The following is an 18,681-nucleotide window of genomic DNA, read 5'->3' on the forward strand; positions in this document are numbered from 1 at the left end:
ACAGTATATATGCTTCATAACGTTGCACTCCGGTTCTAGGATGAAAATTATGTAATATAATCTGAAAATATACATTTATACATATATTATCTATTTATTTATTACTACATAGGTATATCACTACAATTAGTGAATATCATTAAAATTTAATCTAATTTTATCCGAGGTAATCAGGCAAATAGGCGTATCCGTATAATAATAAAAAGTGCAAAGTTATAAAATGTATACTATACATACCTACGTCCTGTATTATCTTAAACACTTAGGCCGATAAATGCAACAAAAAATGACATACCTACATATATCCACGAGGATTTAGCATTTCTACGAAACCTTATTTCAAACACCGATTATTTTAAGTACCTACATGTAGGACTACGGCGCTAACAAGTTTGGAGGCTCCCTTACGATTTTTTTTAAACCAAGATCTCTGTAATTCCAACGAAGCGACCGCTTCATGGAAAACAATCAATGCTTTCAATAGTTCGTTCTATCGTATGCCGCTCCTAAGCAGCGCATGACGTCACTAATTATTGCTATGCACTTACGTCAGTCGATGTGGAAGGTAAGTTACTCGCAGTGATCCTACTCGTAAATATATTAGTAGAAAACTAAGCGAAATAATAGAAAAATCTATACGTCTATGTACATAGCACGTATGGTGTTCACAAAATAATATGAATTCATGTTATTATTATGAGCGGCTGTTATTATGAGATATTACAATATCTGGATGGCGAACAAGCATATGGACGCTAGTTTTGGAGGGAAATTCTGGCGGGAACATGCTATGCGCCTGCGCACTGGGTAAACAAAAAATCAATCGGCGCGTTATACTTAACTTTGATAGTACACAGGCCCGTGTCTTTGATTACTTAATAGGCAATGTAGCGGGAAATATTCTGCATTGCATCTTGAGGAAAGTCCCTCGGATATAAACGTTCGATACGGACAGTCAGCTTCGATACTATTCGATACTATATCTGACCATAACGACAATAACGATGTTAGAAAAATCTGAACATATCCTATTGTATAGATACATTATTTAAAATTAAAAATATATGCTTAGATACTAAAATAACTTTGGTATTGGTATACGACGAATTGATTACAAAATATTATGTAAGTATACATATTGTATGACGTTCACACCCGTCAGAAGTAGATAAAACTTAGTAATGACAGTGGATGTAAAAATTAACTACCTATTTGAAAGTTGTTTGAAATATTTGCGTTCTGCATTCGAAAAAGAAATCAATAACATAATCAATAACCTATTGAATTATTATAGGGATATCATCATTTATGGCAATAAAACTAGAGGTGAGTTGGAAATACTGTCACCAGTTTGTGTACTCAAGTTTCGGATGAAACTACCCATACTCAGTGTGTGTGGCCCAGTAAACTTATTCCAAAAAACTTGCGATGATATCATCGCGAGTCGCCGTTCTGTGCACTCGCCAGTTGGTAAACTTTCAACAATATTGGCATTAAATACGCGCGAACGATATAGCACTCGAATATAGGTATATTTTAATTTAATAGTCTATCGCGTTCGAATGTATGAATAATGGGTCATAAATTATGTGTCGCAGCACAGTGGTGAGATGACGCACAGGCTTACGCTTGTTATATGACCGCTCAAAACATGTTTAAAATTTTAAAAAAATCACTGTTATTCATTTTTGTTAACAAGAATATTGTAACCTAACAGAAAAAACAACTCTTAAATTTTAAATGTGTTTAAAATTTTATAAAAAATGGGACTATTCGACAAGCAGAGCTCAGCGTATTTTTAGCGATTCTATTGAAGCCGATACACAGTCTGAGTTCTCTGAGCCGATACGTATTTCAAATACTAATATGGAGTTGGTTTTAGTTTCATTTGAGTATTAAACTTTTGTCTCATACGCACGCCAAACGCTCTATATAGTATTCCAAATACCTACTAGTAAGTATTTTGAAACAAGTTTCTATACTAAGTATTTTTATAAACTTGTAGTAAGTATACTTACTCTTCAAAATCGACCAGTTTCCCATCTCTAACTACAACTCTTGGCTCCTTTAAAAACTTCCACCATCCTGGTCGATCAAGTGCCGAATATCTCCAGTTGCTTTGACCGAATATTCTCAAATCTCCTGTCGCGCAGTCCAGCAATCTCAATTTCGGCCGTTCAGGTCTTCTCTTTCGTTTTGTACATATACCGTTTTACTGGTAAATCATCCGGCATTCTATGCACGTGGCCGATCCAGCGCAGTCTCTACCTTTTCATATGCCACGTGATATTTTCGCTCCTAAAAAGTGTGTACAGCTCCTCATTATACCCTTACCTCTAAATGCCACTTTCTTGAATAGCAAGTATTATTCTCAAAACTCTCCTCTTAAAGATAACCATATTTCACTCATACTGTTTGCCGAATGTTCAGCATTCTGATACATACGTTAATACTGGGTCCAGGAAAGTTTTTTATAAAGGTGTTTTGGTTTTCCTTGTTTTTAGAGGCCTTTGGAGACTAAAATAGCACCCGTTGGCGAGAGTGATCTGGCGATTTATTTTGTCGCTCGTGTTATTAGTGTTTGTGACAAAGTACCCTAGATAAACAAATGAATCCAAAGTTTCAAAACCATCGCCGCCAATGATAAGGTTGTTATTGTAGCGATATACATAAGTAAATATTTAAGTTTTTTGCCATATTTCTCCACATTCGAGAATAATAACTTTTTACAACCACACCCAGAAGGTACCAATCATCTTCCCATTATTATGTTCCCTGATGGATTTATTATTGATTAATCAAAAAACCTTTAAACAGCAGCAGTTGCCGTCAGCTGAATCTTCTACAACCCCAAATCTTTCCCTATTTATTGCATACAGATTACAGAATAAGAAACGACGTCTTCGAAACGAAAGCTTCCGAATCTGAATGCAGTACTAATATCTCATCAATAAAAAGAGTAAAACAACCAAAATAAAATTGAACACGCATGAGTGATAAAAAACAAAGTAAACCGAATTGAGGTTTTATAGACCGCACCTGCCGTATGTCTGTTGCAATCTTAACGGATTCAGATAAATAAAAACCCAACACTCAGTGGCGGCTCTAGCTCTTTCTACATGGTGGGGTCAGATATTACGAACCATTACATTATAGGGATAAAACAGCGCTTTCAAAACAACAAAAATAACCTAATAATAATTATTAGTAGACGCACAATATACATTTATTATATTATCATTGATAATATAGCAATCCTATAGGACTCCGTGATTCAACATTGACACAAGCGGTGTGACTTAATTTAATACTTCTATGGGTGTGACAGTATGTTCACGAATTATGAATACTCACACCAGTCACACCATGTCTCCTCTAAGTGTTTTTTTTTTTAAATACCCATCGTTTTATCAACTATTGAAATTAATCCCTCCAAACCAAAACCCGCCACGCACCACACCCGGTCTTAATCGAGCGTATCACGTGGCCCTACATTCGCGATGTGAAGCATCTAGTTCAGTTTTAGGCCGGGAATGCCACAGGAGAAGATAGCCAGGACTAAGGTTGCTACGCTCAAAGTGAGCTCTGACTGAGTTTAAACTTACTTTCTAATGCAAAGTGCCGGGGAGAGAAGAGCACAGGGAAATTATAAAAATAAAAATGATTCTAGTGTATATAATATAACAAAAATAATGAAGCTAATCATACGGACAGCAAAAATTATGTGAAGAGATCTTCACGCCCGCAGTAAGGCGCCGCAAATTTTTTAAATGCAAGATAATTGGCCTTAGTAGCAACCAAGCCCAACAGCTGGTTGGACCGACCTGAGCAACTCCTCCCGTTCGGAGCACATTCTAAGACATTCCCAGAGGATGTGGTTGGCATCCTGAATTTCCCCTCCGCATGGACATGTCGGACGGCTTACAAGTCCAAGGTCAAAGAGCTTGTCAGCGAACCCACCATGTCCAGTCACAAATTGACCGGTGTGATGGTCAGGAGTCAGGTGGTTATCTCCAATCGCCATTTAATATTTGAAAAAAAAACATATATGTGTGCCGACCCTTTTATATTATATACACGCCCGGCGTTTTATCAACAGAACTAGTTACTCAAACTAAACGCTCACAAGGCTGTAAAACTGAATCTACGTATATCATAGTGCACAATACATTCAAATATTAATGCTGCAGATTCATATGGGCCGTTGACTGCGTTAGTAGGACGCAATGAAAAGAATGTTTTCTTTTGTCATTTTTATTCAATTGTTAACGGGCATCATCCCCTTCAACCCCTATCACAGAACAAATTAATAAATAGAAATTTAAAAGCCATTGCCGTGGACCAATATTTTGAAGCAGGGTATTTTATAGCGGTCAAGCCGTAAAACCCAAATATAACAAAGCATGCCGACGGCACTCCATTTGGAAGCACGTTATATTTACGTAACAAACTTCAATGCATATGATTACGATACAGACTTAACTATTCGTAGCACCACAAGATATCGTACGCTGATACAGCCACGTTCTCTGTACGTCCAGGCTTCAACTCCGTAGAACAGTAAGGACATGATATAGCACCCGATCACCCTCCATCGAGTGGTCAGAGCTCTCTGGATTGCAGGTGAGAAGTTTCATTTTTTCAAAAGTGCTTCATGCCATCTCAATCCTGATCTTAATATAACGGTCTGGATTCCAGTCTTCACATAAACGACAGCCTAGGACAGGGTTGGCGAACCTTTTTACGTACGCGTCCCAAAATTTCCCAAATATTATTTTTCGACTGTCTGGACGTGCCGAGCAGTTTTTCATGGCGAAAAAAATAGTTTTTACGAATTTTATTAAAAAATGATGATGTTCTAGATATCACTCGCACACAGCATACATATAGGTAGGTTTATTACTTTTTTAATTAAGCCATACATTTCGGTCCACCAATTTATTTTGAAACTGTCTGCCAGAATTACTACTACAAGCTACACCAAGTTTTTGTTTGTTATTGTACTAAGTTCTTAGTTTGGTTCTGTACGCACAAATTGACAGAATTGCTCCGATCAGATGAGGCATTCTCTCGCTACTTACAGTGGTCTCAAGCATTGTAAATCGATCAAAATCAGAAGTTCGCGGCGCGGCTTCTCCCGCCGCCTGGTGAGGTTAGTGCGATAATATTATAAGTGACGCATAAAATATAAGGACTAAGCTATGCAATTATATTTTTACGTTTACATTAAACGTAATGCTTAATCTTGACAAGTATTTATCTGCTATTGTTTATACAATGCGATCTGGCATTTATTATTATCATAAATATATTTTTTTCTCTTCAAAATAAAACATTCGCGTGCCATGTAAAATCATCTCGCGTGCTACTAGTGCCACGCGTGCCATAGGTTCGCCACCACTAGGACCTAGGTATCTAAAAAGTTCCACTCTCTTTACAGGCTTGCCCTCGATGTGGCGGACATATTCTCAAACATACAATAAGCCTATCCGGATTTTTTTATTAAACACAATTTGAAATTCCGTTTCTGACTATGTATGACGTATGTATACGGTATAGTATCTATACCTAAACATATTTAACGTTTTTGTCTCTGTGTAAATATAACTGTTACAAAACAGTTTATGTATACTGTGTACCTATAGGATTACACACCCTGTATATTACAACAAAAGATAAATTAATCCGATAACAACCCCGGAAAGTTAAAATGGTCTTACTGTATCAACAGGAATTAGCTCGATATGAGATAATATAAAATGTACACGCGAAACTTTACTTTGGCCTGTTTGTTGGCCACAAGTTTTTCCTTCACGACCTACAACGTCACCACTCTTTCTTTAGGAGTATATCGTGGCATAACGACATTGAAGTTAATGACCCAACCAAACCACACCCGGTCTTAATCGGGCGTATCACTGGACCATACGTTTAGATGTGAAGCATCATTTTTATGCAGGATCAGTTACCCAAGACTGCGATCACAATGCACTTAAATGTGTTTTGAATAGAGCACGTAGAGGCAAAATTAATAATTGTAATAAGTACCAAATACCTATAACCTATAATATAAAATATACCAATAACCAGTTAATACAAAACTGCCGAACAAACCAAGTAAAGAGATCTTCACGTTGGCAATATGACGCCGGAAATTTTCTAAATGCAACAAAACTGTTCTTTGTGGCGACCAACTCGGACGGTTTGGTGGGCCGAACAGCTAGTTGAACTGACTTGAGCAGCTCTTCCATTTCAGTACACATTTTAGACATTCACATAGGATGTGGTTTGCATCCTGTATTTCTCTATATTAGTTATACCACAAGTGCGGAGCGCTTTTCGGTTTGTGCGAGATACAGTTTTCCCATCCATACACACGGGCTTCCCGATACAAACCGGTTTGCGTAGGTGGGCTTGTGGTAAAGTATGAGCGTCTAGTTTTAGAGCGGGGCTTTAGTTTAAATACTATGGAGTTTTATTGAATTGTTATTAGCTGCCTACTTGCAAAACAAATAAAACAAAAAAACTACACATAGTATGGCAACACCTTGCGCGATGAATTTTTTTAACAAAAAAAAAAGAAAAAACTTATCCAAACCTTATCAAATTGAATGGTCTACATTTAAAAAGGACGGGGGAATAATGCATCCGTTATTATTAAATTTATCAATGGTATACGATGATTTCGGTAGAAAGCAGAATGAAAACACCTGTTAGGTAAATTAAATAAATTAGAATTGGAAGGAGGTGATTAATTACCTTTAAAAGGCTGTCACTTTTCGTAATCATTTGACACAGTCTAAAAAGGTGGCACAGGTAAGTAATAAAAACCATCACTACGAATGACGAAAGACACTCCTAATCAAAACCCATTATCTATCACTACATACTAATAAAATTGAACTGGCTGTCTACAATTTCGAAACAGATGCCCTTCGATAACGGTTTTGAGAATTTATAATATTTATATAATACAGCACACTATAGTTTTTTTTTTTAATATTGATCGTTTGCTTATTCTGTTATAGCTAAAATACTGGACTAAATTAGCTTATAGACTAGCTTATTGCAGTAGAGTAGTTTAATCTCGGTATCTCAAAAGATTCCGAAATTAAAAATTAGCGAAGAAAACGATTTTGCAAACATTAATCAGTGGTCAGATAGCAATAGTAGAATGGTGAGGTGAGGTGCGGGTAGTTTCGGGCGCCTACATCCAAATGTTATCATTCGCGCGGAATCAGTCAAAGCTTATAATAAAATAGAATCGCGAATAATTAAAGTGGTCAAATAGCAGCGGGTTAGTGGTAGTCGCGCACGTCTAAATCGAATCATGTTCTATCTTATTGACGTAAAAAATAAAGAAAATCTGACTACTAACTATTTCTTCATTCTGTAGGTATATTAGTCTATCTATTTTACGCGGACGACGACACGAGCTGTTGATAGTTATTAAACAAGTTAATAAAGAATTGTGAATTTGAATATTAACTGTGTATGAAATCTTTGACAATTTTCCAGCAGACGCTAGCTAAACATTTGTTCACCAATACAAAAACTTGGACTCTGCGGCGAAATCTGTGCTAATAGAATATGTATTATCAATTATTGAAGACGATCTGCATAGTTATGGATTTGAAAAGCCAGATTGCAGCATTAAAAGCATGTACTAACTGAACAAGTACCTACCTACCTATAAAAACATAAATCTTACTGGCAAGTTACTTACTTACTAGTTAATTACTTTCAGTCCATAAGTCATACCAGCAACATATAAATACATTCTTTTATAATGTTATAAATTCAGGCCGTTTTCGAGGAATCAGAATTTGTCCTAATAACTCATGAATAAACTCAATTAATATAAGCTACCTTTTAATATAAATCTTGCCTTGTTTCTGTGACCTCCAACCCCTCGATTGCATCCAACCATTGTGGTGTCATCCGACAACTTAAAGGAAATCATGACAAATGGTTCGTAGGGTGTCGCATCGGTGGATAGAATCTTTGCAAATGCCGGAAAGACCTTGCAGTTATGGTGTGGCCAACAGCTGGTGTCTTATAAGTATATAGCTACGACGATGTAATTAAGTTGTTTGACTATTGGTGGATGGTTTCGTTATATTATATTAGTTCCAAATGTCTTGACAGATTGAAGCAACGTACAGTCCTTAACTAAGTATTGGCCATTGTCAGCCATTCGCTCCACCCATATTCAATGAGTGTCTGGAATGGAATGGGAGAATGTCACAGAAACCCTCGTTAAGATCAATGATATGTACACAGCCTACTGTGAACAATATACGCAATAACATTTACAATAAATCTAAAGTGTAGTCAAGTACTAATTATACGTAAGACAATATTACGTAATATTTTAACCCATTATTCTGGATAAACTTAATTAATTCAAATACTGTGGTTTCCAAGCTGTGGAGATGTGACCTTCGGGGGTAGGGCACTGCATGAAAATAATAAAAGAAGTCGATATTCATATTAGCATTTTAAAGTGTTCATAGTAGGTAATAGCGGGTGGTATGGATCGCAAAATTAAATAAATAACTGAAAGTATTTAAGAAATAAAAAAAACACAGTGTAAATGAGACATCTATTATTATTTAATGTTGACCATTTATATTTCTTGCTGTTATGAAAGTCTAGAACGATAACTAGTTATTACTACTAATTATCACTAGTTTTCGGACATACAAAAACTGTATTATTTTTTTTGCCAATTGAACAAAACTCTACTTCTGCGCCCCCATCCCTTGCTATCCCATCTTAAGTATAATATCTTACAAATAAATTAAATGTAACATAAAATATTAATAAATATTAAAGCGATGACCGAATTTCGAACACTTATTCATTTTTACAACGTTTTTATTAGTTCGTATTCTTGTTTGTCCAGTACAAATCTTGCAATCGATTTTTAACTAACTTCTTAACTAACTAGACGTTTGAAACTTTTAGAGTATATCAGAACACGATGCCAATGCATTCTTTTAATGCTTTTAGCCATCTTTAAGCAGAATTGAATTCATTTTCAGTTAATTCGGTTTTGTATGGAAAGTTATTTCAGAAAAATCCGTAAAAAGTAAATGACTATTATTGGTTGCTAAGGGGGTGGTCCTAGAAACTAAATTATTAATATATACGTGCGTTACTTTGGAAATCAAAATGAAATGTCATAATGACATTTCAGTATTCTATATTGCGTTGTTTTTTATTTACTTCATATCAAGTACAAGTTTGAGCATAATAATTCAACAGAAAATTTAAAAACGTTGTATATAAAAAGTTCTTTTTATCTTGTAATTATTTAATTGTAATTTATGCAAAATAATAAATCCTTCAATATTTGTCATTTTGAAAACAATGTTGATAATAATTGAGTATAACTGAAAAGATTGACTTTTAAGAAATCTAGCATTTTTCTGACAGGTAAAGTACCTTATTGTCTTATTCAATGTGACATCTGTTTGTGAATACAAAATTTACAACACTAAGTGCATATAACACCACTTGACTGTCCCCGTCTACATGGATATACTCTAATGACGTCGCTGTAATCGTGATCTGTAAAACTCTGACTAACCTGATGTCATTAAAGTCATCAAAACCTAACCCCTTCAATGGACTGGTCACATGACACGCATGCATGATCTAGGATCGATGAAGCTATTTGCGTTTAGTGAACCAGTGTGGGAAGACCACAAAGTTCAGTGGCCAGATGGTATCTAGAATGACTTGAGTGACTTGCGATCGGTGGCATAGATAGACCAAGAAAAAATTAAGGAGCTACTGGAAGCGGACAAGGTCGCACCGATATAAAAAAATATATAAAATTGAGTACATCAATTGAATAAAAAAAATCCGTATAGGTAAACACTTTGTTAATTATTATATTATGGTAATTCAAATGAAGGAAACCACACAATAAGCTGAAAATTATTGCGTTGATCTAGATATTGTCCAATTACTTTGTCATTTTGGACAGAACAAACACGCTGACATACCTTCAGATTTATTTTATGGATCATGGCCCCCACATCTTAAAGCAGGCCCTCAGGCCAGGATCTTTGGCGGGCCCCCATATCCATCGATAGGGTTAAATGTAGTGGGACGCTCAACAGAATAGTTTTCTAAATGTTGTTTCACGTAAGATCGGTGTTCGGGTATTTTTAACGATTTTTTCGTATTGTTGAATAAATACACATGAATTACGAAGTCACATTACACGACTAGATATTTTAAAATGTTAATATTCTCTAAGTAAAATAGCGCAGCAGGCGAATTTTTTTCCCATTGGAGCAAATTTGTGATGTGTGTTTATCTCACTTATCAGGTCGACCCATCACCCCGGGACCCCTAGAACCCGACCCCCAGGCTAGAGCCCTGTCAGTCCCGTGGGGGCCATGGTATGGATACATCAACATTTTTTACATGAGATGGCATGTCTAAAAACATTAAATCGAGCATAGTTAATTATTTAAAATTAAATGTAGGATTTTTTACTTAATTGATTAAACAAGAGTCGAATGGTTTGGGAAACGCTGGCGCAACGACGTAGGTGCGAGCAAAATGGGGAGGGGGATTAAGCAAAAGCTTAGAGGATTATGTTAAACATTCGCGCACTGATAAATTACCGTAGCATTTTCCGGCTGTACATTTGACAGAGAGGGCCTATACGTATTGATTTCCGAAAATAAGGTTACATACTTTACTACAGTGGGCTGCCCCTTCGCAGAATCTCCGACATAAAGCAAACATCGTAAAGTGTACAGGGATTTCAATTTTATATCACCGTAAAGTGTATTGAATGCAAACATTATTGTTTTTTAGTGCGAACGAGTTGATTATTTAGAGCACGTATTGGAATATCATAAAAATAGAAAACGACTAACGTTTAAATAAAGCGATCAACGATGGACATTAAAGACGACGGATAATGAAGTCGAGCTTTTCAGTATTATAGCACTCACAAGATTACAGTATGAAAGTTAAATAAACTAAGTACATAATTAATTTAATAAACTATTCTTTTTATTGAACATACATAATTTCTGCACAGTGATCGAGTAGATATGTTTTGTTCTCTTGCCTCTTTCAAATTAAGTTACACCAAAATCAACGACTAATAAAATTGTACCTGGACGACCTTTTATTGTATTTTTTTACGTTTTTATTAGGTCGTATTCTTATTTGTCCGGTACAAATCTTGCAATCGATTTTTAACTAACTTCCCGACTAGCTAGACATTTGAAACTTTTAGAATCTATCAGAACACGATGCCAATGCATTTTTTAATACTTTTAGCCATCTTTAAGTAGAATTGAATTCATTTTCAGTTAATTCTGTTATGTATGAAAAGTTATTTCGGAAGAAATCCGTAATCCAATCAACTATTATTGGTTGCTAGGGGTCTGGGGTCCAAGCAACTAAATTATTAATATATACGTGCGTTACTATGGAAATCAATATGAATGTCAAAATGACATTTCAGTATTATTTCTATCAAGTACAAATTTTTTGCTAGTCAAGTCAAGTTTATATGATTCCAGAAAATTTAAAAACGTTGTATATAAAAAGTTCTTTTTATCATCTAATTATCTTTTCTTATATTGCCTGTCTTATATATGTATATAAGTTTTTTATATTTTTCTGTTTTTTCTCTATTTTTCTTATGATTATTACTAATGTCTTTTATTTTTTAACGATTTTCAATAACTCTCCTGTCATATTCATTACAGCTGTACCTAATATTTGATCTAATTTAATTTGATTTATTAAGCTTTTTGTGTCCGCCTGTTATTGGTACCGGGATAATCACATACTTATTATTAATTAATTATATATTATTATAATTATACTTATCCTCTGTGATTGATCCTGTTGGCTGACCTAAGACCTAAATAAATAAATAAAAAAACACCTCAGATATAATAAGTAAGCACCTACCAGAAAAAAATATCTTACGAAGCCCAACGAGACTCGAACCGGTACCCATTGGATTCTTGCCAATATTTTTTACCAATTGAGCAACGTGTGTCCTATATAATTACGATGAAATTAACTGGTAGTTTTTACATCTTGGAACGCTTAACAAATTGCATTCATTTCTGGCAATCGGCTTTTTGTGTTTTAAATTAATTAGGTACCTTCATTACTAAATGTATTAATTTGTGAGAAATACGTACTTTTTATATTTAGGTGTAGGTAATTTAATTATTATTTGATTGGTTTGAACTGTTTCGATGCCACCTTTTTAAATATTCTAACGAATCGATTGCGTCATGTGCGCCAAAGAAAATCGCCACTGGTACAAGTTATTGATTATCTTCGAATGAAATGCGGTAACCCGTTCGTAGTAAATGAAGATTTAAATTACATAATATGTCGTTCAATTTATTTAATTGACGTAGGTATAACCATTTATTTCAACAAGAAACACTCATTATTTTCTACAAACAGTTTACCATATTACGGTTTAATCAAGGCCTGAACAAAAACGAACCATAAGTACGAGTGAGTAAGCATTCGACACGCTTATATCTCCGCTCTATGCGTTAGAGGAAGATAGAATTTCTACGGCTGAATTAAATATTTTTTTGTAAACGTAGTCGGTAAAAATGGATTTGCTGATTACATTCATTTAAAAACTGCGAACACGTGTTGCTGAAATTTATTGTTTTTGTTTTAAATACAAAGTTAGTGGTACTTAATTACTTTTAGTTATTTTAGTAGAACATATGGTTAACTATGTTGAGTTTAAATTTGGAAGCCGTACTGATAAGCAACACTATCGTATACCGTTTCATAGTTAAGTTTATAATAATACGTAAGAAACACGGCTTCATTTTGCCGAAAAATAGGCGCTCTCTGGTATATCATTGCTCTAAGGGTTTAATACTAGTTTACCAACGAATGGAACTGTAATTAATAGTGTATATTATACATACGATGGAGAAGTGCTTAGAGAAGTAGAATGAAGAAAAATACTTCGAAACTTATAAGCTCATGTGTACTCGTTTAATCCTAAGTTACCTAAGTACCTACCTCAAATATAAATTTAATTATAATCCCACTACGTTATGTTGTGTTAGGTTTTCTCAACGTCTTTGCTACCAAACCTTAATTACTATACCACCAAAATTTGAACGTCTAATAAAATATCAGTCTGCTTTGACGGATTTTTTACGTGCCGAAACATCTTCTTTTGTGTCCCCGCATCCGCCGACGAAAGGTGATACAGACCGTGAAGATGAAGCAGATGGTCCGATCGAGGGGTAATCAAATACTCCAGCTTACCTGGGATGGCCCGTGCCTCTTCAGGTAAAAAATGGGATAAATGGGGTGAAAATTTATGATAGTACAATGTTCCGGAATTTATATGCGGAGGTGTTATTACACGGAATGACGTGTCATCTGCGGATTAGACGCGATGCGCAGAGGAAGCCGATATTACAATTATTGATCACTTTAATAGTGTTAACTGTTCGTTGAAAGATGTTGTATAAACTAGTATTTCATTACAGTGACCAAATAATGTACCTACTTCATTTTTTGCTAAATTTTCCACAAACTAATTTATGAACGTTACATATGAGTGAAAGTAAATGATTTTTCGTAATTTTTGGCAATTAAATTATTATGATTTATCAGGACAAAATTAAATATTTGTTCTAGTCAAAGTTAACGTTAAATAACCAAGTACCAAGTGTACGTATATGGTGGATTAAATTCGCAACAGTGAGATTTGTACTTTACCCCCAACCACGCGTATTTAGTCTATAAATAACTAGACTAGACTATGTAATAAATGAGAGCAGTAATTCCCAACCATCGTTCCGCGAGAATTTGCAAAAGTTTGCGATGAAATGATTCCTCGCTACGTTTTTTTTTTATTTAAGTGAAAAATATCGATCTCTCCACCTCACCTTTCAATAAAATAATGAAGCCTTTAACGAGTCATTTTTCGCTATATTATAATAATTTATATTCGAAACAAAAAACATTTAACACATCAACACAAAATTATTTAAACCTATTATTTATCACATTATTTTTAACAGTATTATAAATGAGATTCATCTACTTTTTTGCACTTTTTCTACAATGATGATACGCCTCTTTGCCTGATTACCTCACATAAAATTAGATCAAATGATATTCATTCATTAATCATCAGCTGAATGCAGAACTATTCTAACTTACATTTGAAATTTTTGAGGAGAGAGTTTTTTGAAACAACTTACTGACATTATTTATTAGTCTTATGGATAAATGTATGCATCATATTTTAGTAGGATTATTGATGAAAAAAATGGTGCATACACTTGTCTACATAAATAATAAATAACTGAAGTAGGCTGTTTCAAAAACTCGTCTGCAAAATATTTCAAATGTGAGTTAGAATAGTTCTGCATTCAGCTGACGACTTGTATTAATATATGTAATAATAAATAAATAAATAGATAATATATGTAAAACAATATATTTCATCATTTTCATCCTAGAGCAGGAGTGCAAAGTTATGAATAAACATGTAACTTTTCGAAATACCTACACACGAAACACAGAGAATTTGAACTAAAATTAATACCTAACCTAACTTATTGTCATTGTGAAAAAGGCTTTATAGTCCGAATCAACTTTCAACACAAAAGATTATAATATCGTCAAATTAACAAACAAAAATGTTTTAAAATCATAATATATTTTACTAATTATAAATATTCTTGACGAGATTGCTCGCAAAACCAAACTGGCACGGATTGCATTTGGGCGCCTGAATAGTATCTTCAAAGTGACAGCCCGTGTCTGAAGGGTAGTGTTCAAACAATGTGTGCTACCAACGTTCACGCATATGATACATGGAATATCCCGTAAATATCAGAAACGAAACCAATGGATAAGGAAGCAGATAAGAATACGCGACGTGATAGAGGTCGCTGAAGAGCATACATAAGTGAAACGGCAAATAATTTTCAACAGTAGGAGGGACGAAATCTTTCACTCGTCGCCAATCGCAGACCGACAGTCAAGGTGTAAGCACGTCAATTTGTTTTGTGATGGCATCGGAGGAATATATTCTTAAATCGTGTAAAGATGACTAAAAAACGTTACTCATTTACTTGAAAAAGAAAACATGTCAATGAATATACTATTATTATTACTAATATAACAATAACATAACATTAAATGGACGCATGTTGAATTTTTATGACAAATTATATTTCGTTCGGCTCGCGTCATTTGCACAATCCGCGCATCGCCTAGTCACGATCTTTTTAGACCATGCCTCAACTGAAGTATAGCCTAAATGGCAATGCGCCCGACATGTCGCTCGGCAAATTGATAACCGCTGGACAAATGCCATACATTGATACCCAAGGAGTACTAAATGTCAAAGGGACGCCGTAAAACCCGGTAGATAGACGAACTCATGTAGTTCGATGGATGTACGCGGCAGCAAAGGACCGAGAAGAGTGGAGGGGCTATTGGATATCTAGGGATCGACCTCGGTAGATGATTTTTTTTTTCAAATAATGTGTTGGAAAAATTAAGTGACTAGTAGAGATCAGCTGTTCGCTTTAATAATGATTAGAAAATACAACATTTCACTAAACGAGACAAATACTCATTTAACTCGTAAGACAGACGAAAATGAAAAAAAAAGAGTTCCGCCAAACAAAAAGGGTTGGTTATCACTGTATTAGAGCAACAATCTGTTGCACGGTAAATATTTATAGAAAATGTTGACTATACACCAGTTCGTTTTGAATGGTAATTATTACACACATGCGAAGTTATGTGAATAATACGTACAATTTTTAGTATTCGGTTTTCTGAGTAATTAGCAGTAGTTGATTATTTTGATATATCACTTACCTCCTTATAGGTATAACGGAAACGATTTGGAACGGAAATATTTTTTACTGCTAGTCATAGTTGGACATAATTAAGCTAAACTAAAGGATCGTCCGAATTATGGATCAACATAATTTAATCCCTTTTTTTAGATTCTTTTCGACGCAGATAACGCATCAGAAAATTTAGAAAGGAGGCCTCAAAACAATTTAAACCATTCAAATTAATCAAACGATAACTTAAAATTGAGTATGATATTGCCCAAAGTATAACAAAATCTCTTCATCATTTGTCAACAGAGCCAAATATCAACAGTACAACGATTGAGATTTCTTTTGAGAGCCAAATTTCTTAATCTTAAATTATATAATATGTAGGTACAATGTTTATTAACTTGATATCATACGTAATAATGATCTTATTTATTGATAACAATTAAATTGTAAGTACAGTATCCATAAAATTAAATCATGACAATGACTGACAAACACTCAATGTGAATAGTGGTCTTGCATCTCCTTGGATAGTTTGGGAAGTCAGGTTTGCATGTTGTTGTTTTTAATTTTGAGCACAATTCCAGGTTCTCGTCAATAAGACGACTTCTCAATTTACTCTTGATTTCTTCTTTTAGAAATCTCTTTACTAACCACAAAACTTGCAATAATAACATTGTTGGAAGATTGTCTTTAGTAATTAAATACAGAACTTGATTTTTCTTGACTCTTCTAAAGTTTCTCAACTGCTTTCTTCCTTGCATCGCCGACATGATATGTAGTGCTAAATGACGTGACAGGGCGTGTTTAGTTGTAAAGTGTCTTTCCAAATTTGACCTCTTGTTATGCGCCAATTTTTCCGAAAAATAATACAGGTCGGTAAGCCATTTAAGTTTGGAATAAACGCGAAAGTCTCGGTCCATTCACGGTTTTCATCTTCCATTTTACTTTGCTTCTTTTTTGTAGCCATGCTAAATATTGCTAAGGGCATTTGTGGAAGCGCCGCATGTGGCTCGCGATCCGCGGTTTGCCGATCACTGACCTAACCTAACCAATAATCCAATATATCGGATATTTTCAAAATTTTGTTTTTTCCGCTGGTTCCACAGACAAGAACCATAATTAATTTGGATTGTAAGATGTGATGTCTGTAGGTTTCAAAATCAGTCATCGCATCAGTAATACGCGTCCCTAACCAGCCACTGATTCCTGATATAAAATTACTAAGAAAACTATCGCATACTGTGGATCCGGTCGTGTGACACAGCCTGATAGTCCTCGCAATACGCAAACAAATTATCATACATGATTGATCGTCTATTAATACGCTATGTTATGTTATGAATTTATGATATCAAACATTATATTCTGTTCACCATGTCCATGATACTACACATGGGTTAATTAAATATGACGGATTGCAATTAAGTAGGCGTTTAATTTATGGTAATAGGTTTCTCCGACGCTGTGCGATTGATACATTATCAATCACGTTACATGGTGTGCGGCGCGTTTTAAATTAAGTGCACTACGTATATATTGACAAGCTTATTAAAAAAATCTTGGTTAAATAATGATAGATACTGAAGTGAAAGCGCGCACATAAGGACCCCCCTAGAAACGAAAAAAAATACAAAATATTTACGTAAATGGAATATTACTTCTTCGTCCGAACCTCGTGAGTGAAGATCGTGACACGGTTGATTTGGCTATCGAACGACCCAGTGGCGAAGTGTGGAGGTAGGCTGTTAATAACCGAAATAAAAAAGTGCACACTAAATCTTCATTCAGACGTAGGTATTTGTTTTTATTGAACTAAGATGACAAATTGCAGATAGTGTTATAGATAACAGTCAAAAAATATTCGTCTACCTATAAAATATCTAAAATTATGCCATTAAATCAAAAATCAAATCAAAATAATGAAAATAAATAAGTATGACTGAAAAAGTGTGCACTGTTTTTATCTGATGATCCATAGTATACCAAAACTTTTATGGTTTGGTTTATCCAGGGTTTAATTGATTTTTAAAAACTAACCAGCATCATCTGCAAATTTGTATTTTTAGTTCAATAAAAACTAATAAGTCCTTATCCCTAAAAAGTTGAGTGTGCACTATAATAGTAACAGCCAACCTCTAACTCTCACCACTAAAATGTGTTTACTTCTCCTCTCTCGACATTCGACGACAGGAAAGAACTGTGGCCACTGGGAGACCCATAAGTCTTCAAATGACTAATTTAATATTCCGAAGCGATGTGTAAAAGACAAGACAGCGCGAACGACACAACGGACAATTTACTTCCCTAATAATTATGACTGTTAGCCACGCGCGTTCAATAACCATTTATGGACGCGACAGGTCGCAATAACTTGCAGTTATACCTGCAGGCCAGGTATGTATTGCTTTAGGCAAAGTGCGGAGTGTCTGGCTATGGGGGTTGTGCCTGGAAAAGTGGGAAATTCCGAATTGAAGCGACAAGAATCTGAGTCTAGGAGTACACATGGAAGTCAGCGACATCAGATTTTGTTAACCCCGCCGCCTTAAAATCAATAAAAGGAAAATAAATAATTTCTATTAAACTAAATAATCGTGATCTCTCTTAGGATGTGTCTTGTATTCCGGTGGTTTTTATTACGTATTTTAAATGTTTTATTTAGACATAAACTTCATCTCAATTTCAATTATTGTCAATACAATATCTCACGGTGAACTATGACACGGCTCGGATTGACCAAGCAAGCGAATCATTGGTAATAATGTATTTATGTAAAAGTCTTGGAATTACCAATTTTGCACGTATTAATAATTAACCA

At 34.8% G+C, this 18,681-nt stretch overlaps 1 protein-coding gene across 1 annotated transcript in view; it reads right to left on the reverse strand.

Annotated features, from left to right (window-relative positions):
• The window catches only part of Hers (Histone gene-specific Epigenetic Repressor in late S phase), a 543,873-nt gene that overhangs the window by 478,783 nt on the left and 46,409 nt on the right, over positions 1 to 18,681 (reverse strand). The window lies entirely within an intron of this gene.

This window comes from Rhyacophila brunnea, unplaced genomic scaffold (assembly GCF_057557595.1).
Source record: "Rhyacophila brunnea isolate RB1 unplaced genomic scaffold, BYU_Rbru_1.0 scaffold_21, whole genome shotgun sequence".
Classification (NCBI taxonomy): domain Eukaryota; kingdom Metazoa; phylum Arthropoda; class Insecta; order Trichoptera; family Rhyacophilidae; genus Rhyacophila; species Rhyacophila brunnea.